Genomic DNA, 20,031 nt, shown 5'->3' with positions numbered 1-20,031 from the left:
CCTGCCTTCCAGACTGTCTCTGAAGTCTTGGAAAGTCACCTAGCCTGCATACAGATGCAGATTGGGAGCAATTTTCAACCAATGGGAGACAGGAATCCGTAGATAGATACTTCAGCTTTCCTTTCCTTAGAAGGATCATTTTAAGATGCATTCTATGTGGGTCCTTGGACAATCCTCAGAGGGATTAAGCTTTTGTTGTCTACCACAGAAACTACCTCAGGGATGCACCTTCTATTGCCTTTTCTTCTTGTGCTGTTTCATTTTATTCTTCTCTTTGCTTGCTGTAATTACTCTCTCTTAAACTAACTGCATCCAAATTCATGTCCACTGCATTCACAGTTTTTGAAGAATTCAAACTGAAACAGGAACAAATTTCCCATACTTCAATGGATTAAAAAAAATGAAGTTTAAACATTTAAGAGCTTGATCAAAATCACCTACAGAAATAATTAGAATCCAAATTGGCCTCTGATCTTCTAGCATTAAGTAATACCAAATCTCTCAACATCAGGATTTTTATTATTTAATTGTTACAGGCAATTCAATATATATAGACCCAACTGTGAAATTCTGTGACTTTAACTTATAACTTCTTGTGATTAAAAAAGGAGAGAAATATTTCTCTATAAGAATTTAACATCTAGACTGAAGAAACACACTTCAAAATAATAAGAGCCATATATGACAAACCCACAGTCAAAAATCATACCCAGTGGGCAAAAGCTGGAAAGCATTCCCCTTGAAAACAAGCATAAGACAAGGATGGCCATTCTCATCACTGCTATTCAACATAGTATTGGAAGTTCTGGCCAGGGCAATCAGGCAAAAGAAACAAAGGAATCAAAAAGGAAGAGAGGAAGTTAAATTATGTTTGTTTGCAGATGACATGATCCTGTTTCTAGAAAATCCCATCATCTCAGTCCAAAAATTTCTTAAGCTGATGAGCAACTCCAGCAAAGTTTCAGGATAGAGTCAATATGCAAAACTTGCCAGCATTCCTATACACCAACAACAGGCATGCAGAGAGCCAAATCATGAATGAACTCCCATTCACAATTTATACAAAGAAAATAAAATACCTAGGAATACAGCTAACAAGGGAAATGAAGGATATTTTAAAGGAGAACTACAAATCACTGCTCAAGAAAATCAGAAAGGACACAGACAAATGGAAAAACATTCCATCCTCATGGATAGGAAGAATGAATATCATGAAAATGGCCATACTGCCCAAGGTAATTTATAGATTCGATGCTATTCCCATTAAACTCTCATTGACATTCTTCAGAGAATTAGAAAAAACTATTTTAAAATTCATATGGAACCAAAAAAGAGCCCATATAGCCAAGACAATCCTAAGCAAAAAGAACAAAGCTGGAGGCATCATGCTCTCCAACTTCAAACTATACTACAAGGGTACAGTAACAAAAACAGCATGCTACTGGTACAAAAACAGAAACACAGACCAATGGAACAGAAAAAAGGAGCTCAGAAATAAGACCACACACCTACAACCATCTGATCTTTGAAAAACATGACAAAAACAAGCAATGGGGAAAAGATTCTATTTAATAAATGGTGCTTGGGAGAACTGGCTAGCCCTATGCAGAAAATTCAAACTGGACCACTTCCTTAAATCTTACACAAAAAGTCAAGATGAATTAGAGACTTAAAGGTAAAACCCCAAACTATAAAAGCCCTAGAAGAAAATTTAAACAATACCATTCAGGACATAGGCAGGGGAAAGATTTCATGATGAAAATGCCAAGAGCAATTGCAACAAAAGTCAAAATTGACAAATGGGATCTAATTAAACTAAAGAGCTTCTGCACAGGAAAATAAACTGTCATCAGAGTGAACAGATAACCTACAGAATGGAAGAAAATTTTTGCAATCTATCCATCTGACGAAGGTCAAATATCCAGAGTCTATAAGGAACTTAACTAATGTACAAGAAAAACACAAACAACCTCATTAAAAAGCAGGCAGAGGACACTAACAGGCACTTCTCAAAAGAAGACATACATGCAACCAACAAGCATATGGCAAAAAACTCAGCACCACTGATCATTAGAGAATGAAAATCAAAATTAAAATGAGATACCATCTCACACCAGTCAGAATGGCTGTTATTAAAAAGTCAAGAAAGAAAAGGTACTGGTGAGGCTGCAGAGAAATGAAAACATTTTTACACTGTTCATGGGAATGTAAGTTAGTTCAACCATTATGGAAGACAGTGTGGTGATTTCTCAAAAATTTACAAGTAGAAATACCATTTGACCTGGTAATTCCTTTACTATCTACCCAAAGGAATAGAAATCATTCTATTCTAAGATACATGCATGCATATGTTCATTGCAGCACTATTCACAATAGCAAAGACATGGTATCAACCCAAATGCCCATCAATGATAGACTGGATAAAGAAAATGTGGTACATATTCACTGTGGAATACTATGCAGCCATAAAAAGGAATGAGATCATGTCCTTTGCAGGACATGGATGGAGCTGAAAGCCGTTATCCTCAGCAAACTAACACAGGAACAGAAAACCAAAAACCGCATGTTGTCACTTATAAGTGGGAGCTGAACAATGAGAACACATGGACACATGTGGGGAACAACACACACTGGGGCCTGTTGGAGGGGTAGGGGGAAGAAGAACATCAGGAAGAATAGCTAATGGATGCTAGGCTTAATACCTAGGTATGGGTTGAACTGTGCAGCAAACACCCAGGTGCACGTTTACCTATTTAACAAACCTGCACATCCTGCACCTGCACCCCAGAATTTAAAATAAAAGTTGATTTAAAAAAAAAAAGAAAAAAATAATTTAGCACCCAGGACATTGAATATTCTAGAGCAGAAGAGCTCTCACATTTCCTACTTTTTGCTAAAGGAATATCTTCATATTTTAATGTCAGAATGTTTTATTTCAAGAAATGCTGCATTGAAAAACTCCATTTTTAGGATTTTTAAACACAGTGTACTTTGAAATCCGTGGCTCTTAGTTAAGATCCTTCCTCTCTGATTTACAGGAACCTAGTACAACAATTAAAACCTACATTAGTCTAGTGTTTTATTGTTTGAGTGCAAGCACATATGTTACTTCATTTAAGTGTTGCAACAATCTGATGAGGTACATGGAGTCGTTTTACAGATGGGGAATCTCAATTGCAGTGATTGTGTCTTGTCCACGCTAATGTTCTTGGCAAGTGCCTAGCCAGGTAATGAATCTAGGTCTTCTCGTAAATCCAGGGCAGCCCTCTGTCTGCTGCAGCACAGCCATTTATGAAGCCTTTGATGATAGCAATGCCGAGGAAGGCAGTAAAGAATGAACTCTAAGTGGGCAGTTTAGAAAGGAGATGCTTTAACTGAGTTTATAGATAGCTGCTTCTCGTGAATTGGCATCTTTTATTCTCTGCATTTCCAGAGAATGAGTAGATGCATAGATAAGATTGGTTCCAATGAAAGTTATAGAAAAAAATTATGGTGCTGTCATATCAAGTACTCAGATTTTAGATTCTGACAGGAATAGACAATCACTTAGTTCTTCCACTAGTAATTCCTACCACTTATCTTTCTTCAATCTCTGGACGCTCAAGGCTTATCTTTCAAGTGGGACTGATAACACGGTATCAAACAACATAAGTGAACTTGCTCATCTACCATAAAGCAGAGTCAAATTGTAAGTTGCTGTATTGTCACCTTTTGCTAATTTCAAGTTGCTCTCTCTCAATAAAATTGAAAGGGGAAGAAAAGAATCTTTGTAAGAGTATTTAGCATTTGTCCTTTCTTAAAAGTCAGAGAAAACATTTTTTAATTAGTCTTTCAATCCAAATAGTTGCAGAGGGCAAGATTTTCTATGTTCTTCATCTTTTCACCTCACCTGAGGAGCAAGAAATCCTTTAAATCTGCATGACAATTTTATGCTGTCTTAACAAGTCAAAAATCCCTAGCTTTTCAATATGCTCTTCCATGTCATAGCCTCTGCTCTGTTCTGTTGACACTGCCTCCTTCCTCTCTACAAGTGCTTTATTTTTGATTGTGGAAAAATACATAACATAAAATTTACCATCTTAACCATTTATAAGTGTACAGTGTTCAGTATTGTTAAAAATATTCACATTTATTGCAAAATGTTCCAATTTTTTCATCTTACAAAACTAAAGTTTTATACTCATTCAACAACAACTCACCATTTTCCCCTCCTTCCAGCCCCTGGCAACCATCATTTTACTTTCTGTATCTATGAAATTGACTATTCTAGATACCTCATATAACTGGAATCCTACAGCATTTGCCTTTTTATGGCTGGGCCATTTCACTTAGCATAATGTCCTCAAGGTTCATCCATATTGTAGCATGTGTCAACATTTATTTCCTTTTTCCTTTTCCTGAATGATATTCCATAGCACACATATGCCACATTTTATTTATTTACTTACCCATAAAAAATGCTTGGTTTGCTTTCACTCCTTGGCTATTTTAGTGCTGCTGTGAACGTGGTATTCAGATACCTCTTTAAAATCCTGCTTTCAATGCTTTTGGCTATATGTCCAAGAGTAGAATTGCTGGATCATATAATACCTATTATTAATTTTTTGAGTAACCTCCATACTGTTTTCCAGAATGGGTGCACCATTTTTTATTTCCATCGAAAGGATACAAGTGTTACAATTTCTCCACAAGCTCACCAACAACTGTTATTTTCTGTGTATTCTTTTTGTTTATGTTTTGTTTTTCTTGTAGCTATTCTAATGGGTGAGATGTTAGCCTCATTGAGGCTTTGATTTGCATTTTCATATTGATTAGTAATGTTGAACATCTTTTCAAATGCCTGTAGGCCATTTGTATTTCCTCTTTGGAGAAATGGCTATTCAAGTTTTTTTCTCATTTAAAAAATATAGAATGCTTCATGAATTTGTGTGGCACCTTTGCATGTGGACTGTGCTAATCTTCTCTCTATGTATCCAATTTTAGTATAGGGGCTGTCAAAGCAAGCTCCCAAGTTGTTGATTCTTAATGAGACTTTTCAGTGCTGAATCTTTGTCTTCTCAAAAATCCTCCCCCCTCCACCTACATTCAATACTTTTCCCTATTAAAAATACAGAAAGAAATTTGTTTATATCATAAAATGTATGTTTGCCCATGTTCAATTTATCAGTCCTATTCATTGCTTGATCACTTAGTCTTTGAGTTTTTGGTTTTGTTTTGCCTTATGCTTGTTCATGTCACTAGGTTTAGGGGATTTTAAGATCCGGCTTAACTCTGCCACCTTAAATGGCCTGATGCAGGTTAATATGAGTTAGGAGCAATATTTCAACCTGGCATCTAAATGATTCTTTTTTTTTTTTCATTTTAATCATAAGTTCTTAATTTTCTCAGCATTGATGTAAAAATCATTTATGCTTGCACTGAAAGCAACATAAATCATTAACACTCCAAAAAATAGTAAACAACCTTGAATCAATATCATTTTCTTCTATGAGACACTGTGGAAATGAAAGAATACAGTTCTTCATTGATCAGAAGTCTCATAAACATTTAGCCTGGGCCTCATCTCTTTACAGTACTTACTTTGCTCCAACCACACAAGTCTTCGTTATGGTTTTAGGACAAGTGAAGGTCCTTTCTTCCTTGAAGAACTTTGCACATCTTGTTCTTTTTCATCAGTTAGGTCTTATCTCAGTGCCATCACCTCAGAAAGGCTTTTCCTACACCTAACTCAAGGGCGTTGCTCCTCGCGGTCACTTTGTATCACTTTATCTACTCAGTATGAATCACTTTTTGAAATGATCTCATTATTTACTTGTATGCTTGTTTATTGTCAGCTACCCCCTGCGCTCATTCAAATGTATGCCCCGTGACTGAAGAGGTTTGTTTCACTTATTGACCTCTATATTGTCAGTGCATGAAACAGTGCCTGGGCCATAGTTTACTGACTGCTAGTATAGGCCATGTGTTCTCAACTATGGTATCAAAGCACACTTGGATGTTGATTCAGCTGCAAGTGTTCACCAAAATGTCTCTTAAAAATAATAAAGAACCAAAGATAAAGTTGAATTTACTTCTAAAATATAGAAATAAGATAAAAATTCAGAGCAAATGCCAGATTTCCTTTATAGTATTATGACTGTTATTCACTTTGAAGTTTCACTGAGGAGAGGAATATTAGCCTTAATGATAATGTATATTGGTGGAAAGCCATGTTTGATATAATGTTTCATGTAGAGTAGTAGTTCCCACACTGTGCATCAGAATCACCAATGAGTGCTTGATTATACCCGCAGAATACTGATCCCGTAAGTTTGTGATACACCTGAGGATCCAGTTCCTGATGATTCTAATTCTGGAGGGTAGACGTTAAAATATAAAGAGGAGACTCTACCAGCTGAGATGCATATTAAGATGTAATTGAGGTGACATGGGTAAGAAATAAAGGCCTGCTTGTGTTGTGGTTTGTGAAAATGGGAAGCAGTACATGAAGGAGAGGGAATTATCCAGAATTGTAGCATAAATAGTAATTAAATATCAATTGGGTATACAGATAAGGAAAAGTAGGAACCATATGACCTTGTTATCTGAGGAAACTAGGTGAATAATAAATTCATTAATTGGAATAAGGTATTTGAGCAGCAGGTTCAAAGGAAAGATCATAAGATTTTATTTGAATATGCTGTGTTTGTGGTGTCTGTATCTATCCAGTGGGATTGTCCAGAAGGCCTTTGAAAATGTGAATGAAGCTCAGGAGCAAAATTTGGGACCAAGATATATACTTTCGATAGCAATCCGCATATGTGTGGTCATTGAAATAATGAAACAGAAAAGGTGAACTAATCCTTGGGGAATGTATAAAACAAAAGGAGAATAAATTATCAGGAATTCTAAACTATGACAGCCTAAAACGTGAACTCTTAGAAAATTAAATTTTCTTCTTAACAGAAGTACTAGACTGGATGATCAAGAAAATGTAGTAGTTTATATAACAGCACTTGATTAGGTGTGGAGTTTAACAATGAAGTTCCTGGTAGTATAGTGGATAAAATGAGCCACTCACTTTGACAGTGCACAGGGTTAATGCCAGGTTTTGTGAATGGACAGGAGGATGCCTAATGGTGTACCTGTGGTCTCTTCCTTCAGATTCATCCCATCAATAGATATGCAGGATGAGTGCATTAATGCTTTTGAGATAAAGCTGGATGAAATGTTTTGAATGAGAAAATATCCTTAACAAAATTAAGTGTAAGGTTAAATCTTAAACCTTACCGGAATAATTTTTGAAAAAAAATTAAGTTGAGCACTTCCTTTGGAAAAGAAAAGAGAAAAGATAGAAAAGGAAAAAGAAACAAATAAATGCATGGAGCTAACAGACATCAAACATCAAGATGGAAGACATAAAGTTAAAAGTTTCAGCAGCTTAATTAAGTATAAATGGTCCAATCCTTACAACTGAAAGACAGAGAGCTTCATAGTACATTAGAAAATAGAAATTGAGATTAAACTCTACACTGTGTATAAAAGTAGAAAAAAAGAATAGAAAAAGATACGACATGCACACTATAACAATACAAAAATATTTCAGACAAAGTAGAGTTTAGCACAAAAATTATCAAAAATAAAGTGGGAAATTATATAGTAATAAATAAGGCAGTTCACTGGAAAAATATAATAATCTTAAATGATTACGTTATCTAAGAGAGACTTAATAAAGTTAAGACTATCAGAAGCAAAGGGAGAAATACAAAAATCCACAACTAAACTTATTGATTTTTTTGTTCAGTAATTGGTATAATAGTTGGGCAAACAATTCAGTAAGTAGATAATATGCCTGAACAATACAGTTAACTGGAACTAATTGACATTTAAATAAGTTCTTCCTTAAAAGCAAAAGCCGCATGCTTTTGCATGAAAAGCAGCAAACCTTCAAGAAGTTCTTCCACATTTATTATTTTCCCAGATATATGCCAGATATATGGCATTGGGCTGTGTGTCCTCTTTGCGATCTATGTGCTTTTCGTAGCTCACTTCTTACCGAGGTCTATTTTAAGGCTTGCCAAAAAGGCCGGGCACGGTGGCTCACACCTATAATCTTAGCAGTTTGGGAGGCTGAGGTGGGCGTATTGCCTGAGCTCAAGAGTTCGAGACCAGCCTGGGCAACACAGTGAAACCCCGTCTTTACTAAAAATTGCAAAATATTAACTGGGCGTGGCATTGTGTGCCTGTGTCCCAGCTATTAGGGAGGCTAAGGCAGGAGAATCGCTTGAACCCAGGAGGTGGAAGTTGCAGTGAGCCAAGATCATGCCATTGCACTCCAGTCTTGAGAACAGAGTGAGACTCCATCTCCAAAAGAAAAAAAAAAAAAGAAAAGACATCAAAAAATGACAGATTTTTCAGATGAGGTTAGTGTTCTTTGGTGACTTATTCTCAAAACCTCATTAGGTTTCTCATTTATTTACTTCTAGACAGTTTCATGTATGAGTATCTACACTAAAAGTTCGTTCTGAAATAATTCTTAGTCTTTATTTCCTCTATTCCTGGCTCCCTTAAGCTACCTTGAGGAGGTGAGGCCTGAATAGGGTATATTTCAAATCTAATCCCTTTATTGAAATAACTGATGTGAAAAAGTACAAACTACATTACATCTTATCTTTGCCAATAAAACAATATATATAACGCTATCTCCTGTTATTTGGGGTCTAGAAGCTGTCATTTTTTTTTTTTAATCCTGTAAGTCCCAAATATATACTTTCCCTTTCTCTTTGCATTTCTGCTTCTAATCATTCTTGATTGCTTCTTCTATATTGCCAAACAGATCCAGTGGCAACCAAGACATAGTAAAGTGAACTTTTTCGACTTCCTTTCCCCAGCTCCGTAACCATTTGATTTGTCTTCCAAGTTATTGCAAGTAAGAGATTTATTATTATTTTGCATGCAAATGACAAAGATCAAGAGCTAGCTATCACTTTATATGCGTTGTCTTCCTCCATTCAACAACTGGACCAATGTTTCATACTTTTAAAAATGTGTGTAATGGTTCTCCAATTTTAGTATCAATTTGTGTATTAACACTAATTAATTAATATTTTCATAAATGATTGTAATACAATTATAAATAACATATAATTATAATAAACATTAATTAATATATTAACATTATTTATGTATTAGTTTAAGTGTTAATAAGAATGAGCCATACTAGCTGCTAAAACAAGCAATACAGAAGCTCAATAGGTATAAACAATTAAGACTATGGCGTTTGTGTGTGCGTGTTTTCATATACCAGAATTCAACACTGGGCAACAGAGGAAGGTGAGGAACTCTTCTCCATAGAGAAATTCTGGGAGCAGCCTCTTTTTCATGCTGTGGTTTTATTACATTCAAAATGTGACTTCAATAACTAATTTATCAGATAGGAGAAAAATAGGAAGAAGGTAAAGAAAATCTTAACTACACACTTCTGCTATTATATTGGTAAGAACTAGTGCTATGGTTTGGCTTTGTGTCCTCACCCAAATCTCATGTCAAACTGTAATACTCACCTGTCTGGGGAGGGATCTGTTGGGAGGTGACTGGTTCATGGGGGAAGTTCCCCCATGTGGTTCTCCTGATAATGAGTGAGTTCTCTTGAGATCTGATGGTTTAAAAGTGTGTGGCAGTTCCTCCTCGCTCACTCTACTCTCCTGATACCCTATAAGACATGCCTTGCTTCCCCTTCACCTTCTGCCATTATTGTAAGTTTCCTGAGACCATCCAGTCATGCTTCCTGTCATGCCTGCAGAACTGTAAGCCAGAACTTTTCTTCATAAATTACAGAGTCTCAGGGAGTTATCTATAGTAGTGCGAAAATGAACGAATACACTAGCTACAGAGATATTTCATGCAACAGAACAGTCTGGGAAACAGAACATTAAATATGTACAAAGGACTCACAGGAAATGAAGAATACACTGTGATAGGAGAGAAAGAAAGATAGCAGATAGCTCTGACTTGTACTGGTATTTGTGATAAGACAAATTTTGAAGGGCTGAAAGAAGCTGAAACTGCATCCAATCGCTATTTGAACCAATTACTGTTGCCAGGTTGAAGAACTATTTGCTCATTTGTTGCTTACAGGAACCATAAGCCAACAAAGGAGAAGCTAATCATTTTTTCCATTACCTAGTGTCCCTAAGGGCACAAAGTAGCAGCAAGTCGGTTTAAAAGGACAAATGTTTGTAGATTCCCAGTTCCAGCAACACAGAGATGACTATAGAAAATGGGTGGATTTTGAGTTGAGTGAAAATAGCTTAAGTGGTACAGTTTTTCTAACCTACCATTTGGAAAGGTGTCCTCACATCTTGCCCCAGTCCTGGTAACTAAGAACTAATAATACTCACTAACATTATTACGCAGTGCATTGCAATTTACAAATTAATGATTTCTCAGATGACGTTCCTTGACTGCAAATCTGTACTTGGTAACATTATTAGAACCATAGTGACATTAAAAAGGAAGCCCTTGCGGTATTAATTTTGCCAGCATATATTTTATCCACTGCTATCTGCAACCATCAGAAATGGGTTGCATTTTAGGGGCACTGATTTTGCTGGTTGATTTCCCCAGTGACGATTATTGGCTTGAAAATCAAATACCTGTGATTAATCATCATCATTTCATTCAAGGTAGCATCTTCTACTGTTTGGCTTCAATTCTGCTCATCTCAAGAGCTGATTTTGTCCAAATGTAATCATCTAGCTCCAATTCCTAGTTCATTTCTGAAAAACGAGTTGCTGAAGAAGTTCCATATCCAAGATAATTATATTTTTAAACTATTGACAAAGGAAATAAGTGCAGCTTAACAGATGTTTCATTTATTTATGTTATTAAACAAACATTCCACCTAACAACAACTTTATTAGGTCACATGGTTTTATGGGTCAGGACTTTGGGCAGGGCCTACGTGAGCAATTCTTCTGCTCTATGCAAACCCCACTGGCGTCACACAGTACTCTTTAGCCATTGGGGTTGCCTGGAAGGTACACGCTGGCTACAACCATAAGGCTGTTGTCTCCAAGGCTGACTTCAGGTGGTTGCCTCCCTTTCAATGGAGATTTAGGGATTTTCTATAGTAACTCTGCAGCAAGGTAATAGACATTTTACATGGTGACTCAGGTGACTCAGACCTCCAAGATCTGACTCAGGTAACTGAAGTCTCCAAGAAACAGAAACCAAGACAAAAGTTGTCAGTCCTCTTAAAAGCTAGATCCAGAGTTGACACAGAGTCACTTTGCAGCAATCAGTAGAAAAGAGATATTCTTCATGTTGCCTATGCCTTCCGTAAGAGAGAATTTTGTAGCAGAGGCATCTTGCTTCATACTAAGCGTGTAGGTAGAATGAATCAGATTCACACATGCTGATGAAAGGACTAATGAAGTTTTCTTGAGCATGGCAACCTTCTCAGAAACAAACAAAAAAGTAGAAAACAGTCTAAGAGTATGAAGTTGGCTTCTCTAATAATTTAATTTTGAACCATAGGAAAAATAAGAAACATTGCCCATGTGCTCAATTTCTCAAATAGCAGTCTAAAATTGTATCTTAATTTCCAGATTGAGAAGTTGATCATAGCCATACATGAAACTCCACACGAGTACAATCCAGGAAAAAGATTGCTCAAGTCAGCCATATCTTAGGTTTGGTGCCTTTCCCTCAACAATGCAGAGAATATAGGACTTTCAAACAATATACTCAGGATTTAATTTGGGCTGCAAAATTTTAAGTCTTTTAACTTGTATCAGAAGTGCATTCATCCCCATCTTTTAGCCTGCGACATCCTTAACTTGCTATTTGTCTCACTCCACTAAACCTTCCTGATATGTCCCCATCCTTCTTTTAAGAAGCTTATTATTATCATTATTATTATTGTGCTTTAGTAAGAGGTGGGAGAGAAGTCTTCATTATGTAAAATGTGATACATAAATCTAAGTGGAGTGCTTCTAAAAGTAGAATGTCTGCCAAGTTCTCTAGCAGTTTTACCAGTGTATAATTAAGTACTCATTTAAAGTATATGTTTGTGTGAAGGGAGAGTGTAGAATTCAAAAATAGAATTTGTTGTGTTTTTCTTCTGTATTTTTAAATTATATGCTAGATTCTGGTTATGACAGCTATGACTTTTAGAGTAACAAAACTGGATTTTCAGTTTTAGTAATATGGTGGACTAAATGACCAGAGAAACCCTCTTGATACAGGATATATCAAAAGTCCTGCATAAAATGTAACATCTAGTATGAAATAAGATAATACTTAGAGGATAAAGATGGAAAGAAAAAGCAAATTTACAACAGTACTGAGGACTGATTATGTCATATTTCCTGGAGCATCTGATTTTCCCTAATGCTCTAAAGCTGATTTTTGAAATAGCTGTTTTTGTGGTAAATGGGAGATGAAGCCTGAGATCCATGCAATGCAAGTGGGTTTAATATAAGACCCCAATATTAGGTCTGCATTTACGAAAGCCAACACCATAACTAAATGGAAGGATAAATAACACAGAGGGAGATGGACAAGATAGCTGGGTATCTCATCTTTAGCTTTGAGTGGAGGGTAAAGTAGGATAAAAATGTTTATATAGAACTGTGTGTCTTTGTGTGTGTATATATGTATACATGCATGCACACAAACATGTACACAAGTACTTTGTGAATTTCTAAACAAAACCATGATTTTATATAAGTTAGGGACACATTTAAATATCTCTGTGTTAAAACCTTCTCAAAGTTGGTAATTTAGTTTAAGGGCAGAAGGAAAACATAATTTAACACCAGAATTGAAAGATCTTTCACAGATGAGGTTTAAGTAAAGGTGATTTTACAATAGTAATAATGACAAAAGAGTAAATAAAAAATATCCAATATACCAGAAAAAATGCTATGACAAAAGCTAAAGAAGCAAAAAACATGAAATTAAATACACAAAGACAGTATATTCTGAATTAATCAGAGAGAAACTATTTAAGCATATTAGCATGACATTTAAAGATTATGTAATATTTATAAAGAAGGAATAAGTAACCAAATTAACAGATATATTTGTAAAAGAGTTGAATAGATCTTGTAAAAATTATGTGAATATATTTAATTTTAATTTTATACACATTATATACCTATATGAATACTATATATGTAATCGAACAATCAATGAACAATTTCAGTATGGTGTTAGACACAGCAAAAGAGAGAAATAACAAGTGATATATTTGATAATGCAGAAAAACTGCAGATGTAAACAGATGAAAAATATATAAAACATATTAAGTGACACTTATGGGTGAGAGGGTCAAAAATAGAGACACATGAAGTTCTGAGTAAAAATCCTCAAATAGGAAGAGTTAATATTTAGAAAAACGATTACTGAGAATTTCCAAAATTTATAAAAGAAATAAATCATCAGATTCACAATGACTGAAGAACCTTATAAATCCAAAAGTTGAAAACAAAATCAACTAAAATAAGACAAAACAAATATACAGCAATATTTCGTAATTTAAGTATAAAACACCAAAGTAACAGAAAGTATCTTACAAGTAGCCAGAAAGGAAAATACATTATAAGAAAACAAACAATATATAAACAGAGCTGACTTCTCAAAAGTATGAAAAGACAGAAATGGGGCCGGGCGCAGTGGCTCACGCCTGTAATCCCAGCACTTTGGGAGGCTGAGAAGGGGGGACCATCTGAGATCGGGAGTTTCAGACCAGATTGACCAACATGGAGAAACTCCGTCTCTACTGAAAATACAAAATTAGCTGGCCATGGTGGCGCATGCCTGTAGTCCCAGCTACTTGGGAGGCTGAGGTAGGAGAGTCGCTTGAACCTGGGAGGTGGAGGTTGCAGTGAGCAGAGATTGCACCACTGAACTCCAGCCTGGCAATAGAACGAGACTCCATCAAAAAACAAAAACAAACAAACAAACAAAAAAGACCCAGCAAAACACCACACCAATAGGTTTAACAATATTGTCAAAATACTGAAAGAAAATAATTGCAATATTGGAAATATATTTAACTTTACATTGGTGGTATAATGATAACATTTTTAAAAACTGAACATTGCTGTTTAAGGACTCATTGATAGAGCATCTAAAAATATACATGTGAGATTAAAGAAGCATTGTAAAGCAAGATAAATAGTAAATATGTGGATAAAATATAAGAAAATGTTTATAAATAGTGTCTTTTGGTGTTACAAATTAATAAGATACATTTAAATGTGCACAATCTAAAACATGTAAATAAGGAAGGTGTTCAATTGTGAATTAACATATTCTAAAGATCTTCATTGGAACTTCAGAATTGCTCATGTGTCTCTTAAATTTTCATCTGCATAATAGTCTTTTCCCTGCCTGAATTTGCACATTTTCTTATTGAACTACTCCATCCCGTTTTCCTAATCCTGCCTTCTGCTGTGACTAATATTTTTAAAATACATTTCTTAATTTAGATATTGTATTTTGCATTTTTGGAATACCAATTTGATTGTTTAATACAGCTCCAATTCTTTGTTTAAATTCATCCGTGTTATCTACCTTTTCCTCTATTTCCTTAAACATAATAATCATGTATTTTTAAAATTCATTATCTGCTACTGCCAATATCTGGATTATCTCTGGCCTGTGTATATTGTCAGCCCTTTCTTTCAAACATCAGTTATGTTCAATTTTCTCTTTTCCCAATTTTCAGATTAGCCCACCTGGGATTTTGATACACAGACTTGTGGATCCTCAGCCTTGTGGGGAATTCAAACAGCAGGAGACAATGCTCTGCCATTTAGTTTCCAGTGCAGGTTCCTTGTCTCCCAATCCACGTAATATAGGAATCTCTTGGGTTAAAACAAGAATTGTGTTTGATGACTTCTGCCTTGTAAGACTCACAGGTCTCAGCTTCCCAAACCTCACAGACCAGAGGAGATTATTCTCTGACTTTTAGAAGCTTTCAGCTTAAATCCCTAGCTTCACAAGCAGCAGCAAACCCTAGCCAATATCCCATGGGAAAAACTGACTATGATTTCTGTTGCCTCAAATTTCTAATGCGTCATGCTAACGCTAATAACTGTTCAATCATTTGCTTGTTTCTTTTACCCCTAGCAGAGGTTTTCTGCTGAATAAGGTGGATCCATAATTGGCATCCAACAACAGGAGATTACCCCAGGAAAATGTTTAAGTTGGAGATGTTCATTTTGCTTCAGAGAAATTCTCTCTTCTCCAAAATTTTAACTTCTAACTCTGATTGCTTACATAGTTCTATGATGCCTTTAAATAGTTAAATTTATAATTCATGTAAGTTTTCTTCCTAGTTGTAGTAGACTTACTGTTCTGCCATGAGCTTCTAAATCCAACCTAGAATTCTTGCGATTTTCTTAAGACTAAGAATATTGAAGCACATTTTCATATATTTACCAGCCGTTTGGATATCTTCTTTTATTTGTATTGCTAAGCTTTTTGTTTTTTCATATATATTTTCTTATTGATTTGCAAGCTTTTAAAAGTATGCTAAATATGATTCCGTTGATGTTTATATATGTTGCAAATATCTTCTCCTGATCTAAAGCTTGACTTTTTACTTCTTTAATTGGTAAACAGAAAATTATAATTATAATTTAGTTCAATTTGCAAACAGTTTTCTTCACAGTTAGTGATATGTGAGTCTAGTTTAATATAACTTTTCCTAGCTCATGATCACGAATATATTCTTCCTTGCTACATTTTTGAAGGTTTATTGTTCTATTATCCTCGTTTAGATAAAAAACTCACCAGAAATGATTTTATGTGGTATAATGACCAAGGTATGCTACATTATTATTCTATGTACATATCCAAAGGATCCAACACAATTTGGTGAAAAGGTTGCCTTTTCCTACTCTTCTACCTGGCAATTGTATAATAAATCAGATGTTCATATTCGTGTGTGAGTCTATTACCAAACTCTGTTGTGTCTCATTTGGCAGTTTGTATATTCTTCGGCAAACATTATGTTTTCTTAATTAACTTTAAATTTATTATGTCTTCATATAAAGTATAATAAGTCTTCCAACTTAATTTATCAAGATTGCCTCTTTAGATTGCCTCTTTAGCCTATTTGTGTTTCTGTATCTATTGAGGTAATATTTATTCAGTAAAATGCACATGACAGTAAACATAAAGCTCCATTAATATTTACTTGCATATACAACTATATAACTACTTCAATAAGCTTGTCAACTTACACACACACACACACACACACATACACACACACAATACCTGTGGAGATTTTGTCTGGGTTTTGTGATAGATTGACTATTTTGGTCCTATTTGGTCATATCTCTACATCTATGCAATGTTACTCTGTAGTCCATCTCTTCAAAAAAAATACAGTTTTTCTATTTCTCTAAAATCTGAGTTGTCTTCATTACTTACACGGCCCAAGATATAGTGAGTTAATACTGTGTCAGTCACCCAAGTGATGCTGTGCCAGTCCAAGCCTAGGCCTCAAGAGACACTGTGTGGTTCCACACTATCTCATGAACCATTTATTATCATAAAAGCATTTCCAGGGTAGTCTTTAGTAGGGATATAAGAGCAGAGCCAGGTTGCTCTAGCCAACGGTCAGACAACCTCCAAAGGCAGAGCTGCCTAACTGTAGAAGCATGATGAAGCCTAGCTGAGATAAACAGCATCCAGCTAGACCCACAGGCCAATCCACAGTAAAATGAGCTTTACAGGTGATTGTTATTTTATATCACTATATTTTGGAGGCACTTCTTTTCACAGCATTATTTTGGCAACGTGTGACCAATTGTATCAAATGCTCATTTTGTACCTATGAAGTAATTATATTATTTTGCATCCATGTCCATAAGATAAACTTGTCTATATTTCTCCTCTTTTCTGTATTATTGTCAGGTTTTGAGTGTCAGAGTTCTGTTGTTCTCATAGAATCACCCAAGAAGACTTAATGTATCTTGAAGAATTTACCATTAAAGGTATTTAAGCACAGAATTTTCTGTGTTAAAATGACTTAATTGTAGAATCAAGTAACTACAGAGTAAGTTGATATTTTGTTTCTTCTTGTATCTGCTTTTAAAATTTACTTTTTGTAAATTTTCAGTTGTGTTTGTTTCATATTTTTTTATGTCAGAATAATCCATAATTTTGCCTCAATTTTTCTTCCTGCTATCAGTCATGTTTAAAAAAAATATGTCTTGGAAAAGGTTTATGACTTAGTAATCTTTTAAAGCATATCCATTTGATTTCAGTGGTCTTTCCTAGTATTGTTCTATATTATATTAATGAAAACTTATATATTATTTTCTTCCCTCTGTTTAATTTGCTATGCTAATTCTAACTTCTATAGATGATTAATTTTTAACCTTCCTCCTCTTATAATATATATAAGGCTCTATATGCCTTTCTAACCACATCTTTATTTTCAAACTTTTCTCATATACAGTATTTTTCTGTCACTGAATTTAATATTTAGAATATTGTTTAATATCAATTGCTAATCTTTTATCCATTCATTATTTAGAACCAGAATTGCTAAATTTCTGACTATTTTTTAGTGTTTATGTTTCGCTAATGGTTATCAATCTCTGTTTAATTTGATTTCATGTGAGAACATTTTAGCATAATTTCAATCAAGTGAAGTTTCTTGAAACTTGCTTTATGGTCCAGTATATTGTTAATTTTTGTAAGTATCTTATGTGCAGTTACAAAATATGTATTCTTCAGTTTTAAGGAGTTGTCATTTATATTCCAGTTACATTTAATTATCTTGCATATATTCAATATATGACTCCTTTTTTTGTGCATTTATTCGATGAGTTATTAAGAGATGTGTGTCAAAATCATCCACTATGTCTTCAATTGCTATGGTGGGAAGAAGGAATGTCCTAGAGCTGCAATACAACTTTTGGTGGTGATAGATATGTTCATCATTGTGATTGTAATTGTCCCATGGGGTATACATATATTAAGTATTTTCATACAGTATACGTTAAATATGCAAAATGTGTTGTATATAAATTACATCTCTATAAAGGTTTTAAAATGACCCACTATATTTCACCACCTAGTAAAAGAGAAAAGTCAGATGATCATCTTAATAGATACAAAAATAATTTGATAAATTTTAACATTTATTTGTACAATAATGTTATTAGATAATAATGTATATTAGAACTTTACATAAATTTTCTTAATCTATTTTAGAAAATAGGATGTACACACATACACATAACACTATTTAGTGGCCAAATATTCAAAACCATTCCCAATGGAATGAGTTAAGTTCACCTGATATTGCTACATATATCAAACATAGTATTATTAAACCTGGATACGGTTAGCTACATAAAAAGTAGTAACTTAATAAATATTGATGAATAAGTCAATAAATTCATAGGTAGAGGGTAAGACAAATGTGTTTAGAAGAATACTTCTAATCTCTAGCGGACTTTCTCAACTGCAGTTCTGGAGAAGAGTGTGCCTTAATATCCTAAGTCATCAACTATGTGTAAAGAATAAACTTATTTCCCATGCATATTGACTGGCATGGATTCTGTACCATCCTTGGAAGAACCTGGTTGTTACTGCCATCATTTTCTGTGTACCAAGGTTTAGATTAAGAATTCTGGGTGAGTAAGGCTAATAGAAGCAAGGACTCAAGATTCGAATGAATATTTGTGCAGATTTCTAAGTACTGTATGTCTATGAGTAATTCCTATGTTTTGTGAATTTTCTTGAAAAGTTGACTTTTTTTGAAGAATTTTCTTGTTCACAGACAGAGCATCGTGTGCTGACACCAAAAAGGTAATAAAACAGCCATCAACCACTTTACTAAATGATCCTCAAGGATATTTATAAATGTTTCCTTTAAGGAGTGACTGTGTCTTCTTTTGAATTTCTTCCACCTGCTCAAAAAGTCTTGGAAATATTTCACTGCCCTCAGTAAGTTTTGTCAGCAAGAGAGAAAGTTTACAAGTGAATGCTCAAATGCAGCAATCATTACTTGTTATTTTTCAATTTAATTTTAGTATAAATTAACTTATCTCTGTGCAAGTAGCATTAAAGCTAATAACCCTAAAAAGGATTAAGATTAGAAAGTAATGCTGTCAGTGACAAAGCTCATTAACAGCCTTTATCACCAGAATCTGATGAACTACATCTAGGATAATTGGCCTAATTATAATACATTTGTTTCTTTAGCCAGGTATTCCTTGCTTCACTCTCTACTGATTACTTATGGGTCTCAGTTTGGCCAATTAACTTTCTCTTCCCACTCTATCCATTTCTAAAATTGATAGTGTATAGCTTAGGTGTGGCTTACTGTCAGCGTGCCTGTGCTCTGGATAGGTAAGGGCTGAATTAAGAAGACAAGAGGTAGAGAGACAAAGAGGTAGTTTTATCCTAGAGTGCTGGACGTAAAGTAGATATAGAAAGAATCGTAATTCTTTTGGGGTTTCTACCTATTTAAGTGAGGTTGTTAACATCTATTTAAACCCTAACAGTACTGTAGACTTCTGATATATTCTAGCCTATTCATTCTCACAAAGCATTTTAAATTACTTTATTTTTATGATAAGTAACAGACCACCCAACTACAAGTGGCTTAACAAAAAAAAGTAGTTTACATTTTATGTAAAATGTAGTCTGGAATTAGAGAGTTCCACATTTGGAAAAGTATCTAATGAATAACTCTAAGGAACACTTTGCTTAAGTTCTAACATCCTCAGGATATATAGTTTTTATTTCCTTTGTCTATAGACCTTTATAGTTTTAGGATAACTTCCATAGGCTAGAAACAGTACAGAAACCAGGACAATGAAAGCAAATCATCACATGATTTCCCCTTCTATTACCAGAAAAAAAGTCCTAGAAGAACTTATCTTACATCTCATTGGCCAACAATTGGTGATCTGCTCATGCATAGATGAGAGGGAGATTGGTATGATGCCTGAATTTTTCATTATTTGTCAGAAGAAAGGCTTATAATAAAAGGTGCTCAGTAATGACTTT

The 20,031-nt window shown here is 34.6% G+C and overlaps 1 long non-coding RNA gene and 1 other non-coding gene across 2 annotated transcripts in view; both read right to left on the bottom strand.

The window, feature by feature from the left end:
* Positions 1–20,031, bottom strand: part of LOC105470913 (uncharacterized) — a 264,411-nt gene that overhangs the window by 13,905 nt on the left and 230,475 nt on the right. The window lies entirely within an intron of this gene.
* Positions 4,901–5,007, bottom strand: LOC112424791 (U6 spliceosomal RNA). Its single transcript, XR_003015730.1, has one exon. It is a non-coding gene; the product is annotated as a U6 spliceosomal RNA (small nuclear RNA).

This window comes from Macaca nemestrina, chromosome 2 (genome assembly GCF_043159975.1).
Source record: "Macaca nemestrina isolate mMacNem1 chromosome 2, mMacNem.hap1, whole genome shotgun sequence".
NCBI classification, from domain to species: Eukaryota; Metazoa; Chordata; class Mammalia; order Primates; family Cercopithecidae; genus Macaca; species Macaca nemestrina.
Note: the sequence above shows the minus strand (reverse complement) of the source record. Positions and strands in the feature narration are given on the sequence as shown.